Source organism: Salvelinus alpinus, chromosome 25, assembly GCF_045679555.1.
Source record: "Salvelinus alpinus chromosome 25, SLU_Salpinus.1, whole genome shotgun sequence".
Classification (NCBI taxonomy): domain Eukaryota; kingdom Metazoa; phylum Chordata; class Actinopteri; order Salmoniformes; family Salmonidae; genus Salvelinus; species Salvelinus alpinus.
In genome coordinates, this window is record NC_092110.1 from 19,559,815 (window position 1) to 19,565,977 (window position 6,163).

A 6,163-nucleotide genomic window follows, 5' to 3' on the forward strand; every position below is an offset into this window, starting at 1 on the left:
ATCACTATGTCATTGGATTTAGGTTAAAAGTTGGGTGAAAAAAGACAAAATGCTGATGTTATTTTGATGACTGAGAATTCAATCAGTTTTCCACGTTGATTCAACGTCATCACATTGATTTTGTTGGTTGAAATGACGTGGAAACAACGTTGATTCAACCAGTTTTTGCCCAGTGAGATGTATTAATCATAATAATGAAATAAGATTGAAAACTAACAAATCGATTAAAGCCACTTTGGTTCCTTGAAAAGTATTATCTTTTTACCTTTATTTAACTAGGGAAGTCAGTTAACAACAAATTCTTATTTCCAATGACAGTGGGCTAACTGCCTTATTCAAGAGCAGAATGACAGATTTTTACCTTGTCAACGCGGAGATTCGATCCAACAACCTTTCAGTTACTGGCCCAACGCTCAAACCACTAGGCTACCTGCCGCCCCTAAATCTAAATACCATGTAATCCTAAGACTTATTTAAGATTGAAAAGAAAACAATCTCTCTCTGAAGATGGCATAAGACAAATTTATTATTTTGAATGTGCTTTCTCACCTTCTGAACATTACACTGGTGTTGCACCAAGCACGTTAGTCCTTTCCACACCTGGATTATCACTATCATCCCTAGAGGGCGCCCCATGCTGTGGCTTCAAACATATTGTAATAAGAGACTGACGCACTGCCACAACACATTTATTTGTTATGGAAAACAGAATGGTTCCCACAATGAGACTTATTTTAACCACAGTGACAAAATTATCAATTATCAGGTGAGAGAGAACAGCTCTACACAGAAGCAGCAAAACATTTATTTTATCATGGTAAGGATGCCAGCTGCTATTCACAATCATATGAATACGTTCAGGTGATAGTTTAACACTGGTGCTGGACACATTTTCTGAAATACTTTGCTTATGACATACAGTGGCAAGAAAAGTATGTGAACTCTTTGGAATTACCTGGATTTCTGCATAAATTAGTTATGAAATTTGATCTGATCTTCATCTTAGTCACAACAATAGACAAACACAGTGTGTTTAAACTAATAACACACAAATTGTTGTATTTTTCTTGTCTATATTGAATACATAATTTAAACATTCACAGTGTAGGTTGGAAAAAGTATGTGAACCCCTAGGCTAATGACTTTTCCAAAAGCTAGTTGGAGTCAAAGGTCAGTTAACCTTGAGTCCAATCAGTGAGACGAGATTGGAGATGTTGATTAGAGCTGCTCTGCCCTATAAAAAATGCTCACAAAATGTGAGTTTGCTATTCACAAGAAGCATTGCCTGATGTGAACCACGCCTCGAACAAAAGAGATCTCAGAAGACTTAAGATTAAGAATCGTTGACTTGCACAGCGCAGAATACTCAATGTTAAGAAGAATCATAGAGTGTCAGCTAAAGACTTACAGAAATCTCTGGAACATGCTAACATCTCTGTTGATGAGTCTACGATACGTAAAACACTAAACAAGAATGGTGACCATGGGAGGACACCATGGAAGAAGCCACTGCTGTCCAAAAAAACATTGCTGTACGTCTGAAGTTTGCAAAAGTGCACCTGGATGTTCGCAAAATATTCTGTGGACAGATGAAACTACAGTTGAGTTGTTTGGAAGGAACACACATTACTATGTGAGGAGAAAAAAAAGGCACAGCACACCAACATCAAAACTTCATCCCAACTGTAAAATATGGTGGAGGGAGCATCGTGGTTTGGGGCTGCTTTGATGCCTCAGGGCCTGGACAGCTTGCTATCATCGACAGAAAAATTAATTCCCAAGTTTATCAAGACATTTTGCAGTAGAATGTTAGGCTATCTGTCTGCCAATTGAAGCTCAACAGAAGTTGGGTGATGCATCAGGACAACAACTCAAAACACAGAAGTAAATCAACAACAGAAGAAAATACACCTTCTGGAGTGTCCCAGTCAGTCCTGACCTCATCCCGATTTAAAATGCTGTGGCAAGACCTCGAGAGCGGTTCACACCAGACATCCTAAGAATATTGCTGAACTGAAACAGTTTTGTTAAGATGAATGGTTCAAAATGCCTCTTGACCGTTGTGCAGGTCTGATCCCCAACTACAGAAAACGTTTGGTTGAGATTATTGCTGCCAAAGGAGGGTCAACCAGTTATTAAATCCAAGGGTTCACATACTTTCCCCACCCTACTCTGTGAATGTTTACACGGTGTGTTCAATAAAGACATGAAAACATATAATTGTTTGTGTGTTATTAGTTTAAGCCGACTGTGTTTGTTTATTGTTGTGACTTAGATGGGGCCAGTAATCGAAAGGTTGCTGGATCGAAACCCTGAGCTGACAAGGTAAAAATCTGTCGTTCTGCCCCTGAACAAGGCAGTTAACCCACTGTTCCCGGTAGGCCGTCACTGTAAATAAGAATTTGTTCTTAACTGACTTGCATAGTTAAATAAAGGTTACATTTGTATTTTTTAAAGATCAGATAAAATTTTATGACCAATTTATGCAGAAATCCTGGTAAGGAAAGGATTCACATTTTCTTGCCACTGTAATTGATAACAAACCAATATTTAACTTTGCCATGCGATCATACAGTAACATGCAAACATTTTAACAAATAAATTAGATACAATTTCAGTTTTTTCTAAATAAAGTGTCCATGAAAAGTTAATTAGCATTTTGCAACATGAGATTGGAGATCCAGTTTAATCCAGATTACTAAACCTCATAAACAGCTCCTAGTCCAGTTCAGGTTCCCAAATCAAATTCTCCACATGATATAGACCACTGGGCACAGACGTCAAGTCAACGTCTATTCCATGATGGTTCAACGTAATTTCATTGAAATGATGTGGAACAACGTTGATTCAACCAATGCCCCACCTCTGCCAGTCTACCAGAGGCCTGGGCCTCATGTCCCACCTACTAGCCTTCTCACTATCCCCTAAAGAGATCAAGTGTTTGGGAACTGGATCTCATTGTTTCTCTGTCTTACAGTCCAGCATCCAAGGTAAGGTTTTCCTCAAAGTCGGTCCACCATCCATCTCCCCTGCCTCTGTCTGTGAGAGTATTTGTTTTCTGGTGAGGACTCCTGAGGCCTCCCCAAGCCATGTCTCTGTTGATCAGCTCCTCATCCCTACACAGGCGCTGTGGTTGTGGTCCAGGCTGGTACTGTTGTCTCTCTCCTTGCTCTGGGGGAAGGGGGCTTTGTTGGAGGATCTCCCTGAGGGCAAGGCTCTCTCCTGTCATCCGATCCCAAAATATGTCCCCTAGCGTTGGCCTGTTCAGTAGATGCAGTGTCTGTATCCCTTTGCTGCTTGGTGCTCCAACTATAGAGGCCAAGAGAGAAAGACAATAATACAAGTACACCATTTATCTATGGACTGTATGCGTCAGTTAGAACATGTTCAAGTTGGTGGGGGTGGTACAAAATGTCTCCAGTCTCACAATTATCTGTATAGATGATCCTCTCGTGTTCCCGCTGTTCTCTGACTTGTCTCTGGTGGGCATGTTGACTGAGGACCATCTGTGCCTCCAGGAGACCTCCCTATCCAGCACAACCCAACCCACACAACCAGAAAGACCACACCATTCATGGGTCACCAACAAATGGTCGTTTGAAATATAATATAGTCACATTCCACGGTATACACATAATGCACCAACGATATGTTACAGAAAATTCACCCAAAATATGCTATAGAAAATAATTGGATCTCTAGATCATGCCCTAAGCAATGAAACATGAACATTTACAAAATATGTTCTGTCTGTCAGTTTGCGAGGGAGTGTATGTCCGCATACATGCTTGTGTGTGTTTGCCTGGTCATGGGGATTTTCCTGTTCCCCGTACCCTGAAAGAGCATCCCATTGAGGGCCAGTCATGGCTGTGGCCCACCCCACTTTCCATTCCATCAGCACTGTAGTCAGGCCCACCGGAACAGGAGGGGCCCGGGCTGGCAGTTCCATATCTCTCTCGCTCTCTCTCTCTCTCTCTCTCTCTCTCTCTCTCTCTCTCTCTCTCTCTCTCTCTCTCTCTCTCTCTCTCTCTCTCTCTCTCTCTCTCTCTCTCTCTCTCTCTCTCTCTCTCTCTCTCTCTCTCTCTCTCTCTCTCTCTCTCTCTCTCTCTCTCTCTCTCTCTCTCTCTCTCTCTCTCTCTCTCTCTCTCTCTCTCTCTCTCTCTCTCTCTCTCTCTCTCTCTCTCTCTCTCTCTCTCTCTCTCTCTCTCTCTCTCTCTCTCTCTCTCTCTCTCTCTCTCTCTCTCTCTCTCTCTCTCTCTCTCTCTCTCTCTCTGACCCACTCACAGACCAAGCACAACGCTATCTTGCTGAGGACGCTACGCACCTTCCCACGTACATTTCCTCTTATAACAACTGAGTAACTTAAGCATGTCAATCCATTACAGTATCTATCTGCACCTGCGGCTGGCGGCCGGTGCCACCGTGTGCCCCCTGGCTGGGTGTAGAAAAGTGGAGGACACCCCCATCTCTCCAGTCCCTGCCCTGTGACAATAGGGAACAAATCAAACTGAAGCATTAAGGCCATTTAAACAGATTCAAAATTGACACTATACTGAAATACAATTTATCTCACATAGAGATAGGAAAATAACAAAGTAGGAATTTAGTAACAGTTGAACAAGAATGCTAGTAATAGTTTGTCGTACAATTTTAGTGAAAGCTATACTGTTCTGACCTGTAGTCTCCGTGGTGGCTGAGAATGAATGATGCTTGGATGCCAAATGTTGATTTGACTTTGTGGGAGGCTGCATGATACTTATGATGATACTTACACACACGCACATGCACACATAGACACACAATACAGTTCATCCTTCATGAGGATGACAACAACATTTTGAATAATGTTCTGCTTGTATACCAACCTGTAGATAGTGGTGGGAAGGTTGCAGGGTTTTCCAGTTTCAGTGGGGGCAGCTGGGTAGTCCTCCTATGTCCCAGCGGCTCATGTTGTTGCTCCAGTGGGGTTGGTGTGGCAGGGATGGTCCAATGTGAAGTGGGATGACTGGCCTGCTGGTCCAGGTCTCCCTCTGTCTGACTGTGACACGGGGCCACCTGACTGAGCCTGGACCTGGAGCCTGTAGAGCCCATACTCCACTACTAGACCTCTGCTATGTCCGTCAGGCTGCTATGCTATGCTAGGCTTTTGCTTTTAGCGAAAGTCTATTGGTCAGCCAAGCAGGAATTGGTTAATAAATTACCTTTAGTATTGAAATCAGAGGAACTTGTCTCATCTCACTTGTTTTGGAGTCCTCCGCTCAGGTTCTCTCATTCGCTTGGCTGTATGTGGTGTGGCATGCTCCGCCACGGCTGCTACGGCTCTTGATATACTGTAGTTGACTTTTCTTTCTTGATAAATTAGCATAGCCCTTTAGTATGATACCATGAATTACATCATAACTTTATTTGTTAGTTGAGGTGGCATACCTCTCAGCTATCCATTTGTCATCTATAGCTATCAATCAAAGCGGGCTTCAAATCCTCCCACTGGCAACATGAGCATTTCCCCTCTGAAACCATCTCTCTGTATGTTGCAACTGTACAAGTGCAGTAACCAGTTTTAGTTGTGGTTAACATGGAAGGTGTGTGCAACCTCCCTGTCTTTATACTTTTTCATTATAATGAGCTGTTTCTATGGAAACTCTCCCTACAGGTTACTTTGTAACTCCAAGTTAATGCTTGAAAGACCCTGTTCTTTTTTCGAGCCCCATATCTCCTCCCCTCCCCGTTCCAAACTGCCCAGGCATGGGTAGAGAATCAGAGACAGAGCTGCCTCAACAACATACACTCTACTTTCCCAGGATTCCGTTTTCAACAAGGAAGTCATTCACAGCAGGAAATAAGGGTAAATGTTGGAGCATGACTTTTCCAAAATGAGGAAGTTCAGACTACCTGCATAACATGGAGATGTTTCCTTCTCTCCTGTCTCAGTGTGTGGATATGTAAATATATCAGTGATGAGGGTTTAAAGGCCTCCCTACGTTCCTCCTACTCCTCTTTTCTCGCTCGTTTGGTTTAATGAGGCAGCAGCCACAACAGTCTGTGTCTGTGAATCTGTCGCTTCAGCAAATGCTTCATTAGAGGGCATGTCTCACTGACAGTCCACCAGCCATCACAGCACTGACTGGGGACTGAGCTCTGTGTCTCAGCCTCAGAGGAGAAC

The 6,163-nt window shown here is 42.9% G+C and overlaps 1 long non-coding RNA gene across 1 annotated transcript; it reads right to left on the reverse strand.

The window, feature by feature from the left end:
- Positions 1-673: 673 nt before the first annotated feature.
- On the reverse strand, positions 674-3,958 carry LOC139553560 (uncharacterized). The gene is made up of 2 exons (XR_011670681.1): positions 3,428-3,958; positions 674-3,309 (listed from the first exon to the last, which is right to left on the reverse strand). It is a non-coding gene; the product is annotated as an uncharacterized lncRNA (long non-coding RNA).
- Positions 3,959-6,163: the final 2,205 nt, after the last annotated feature.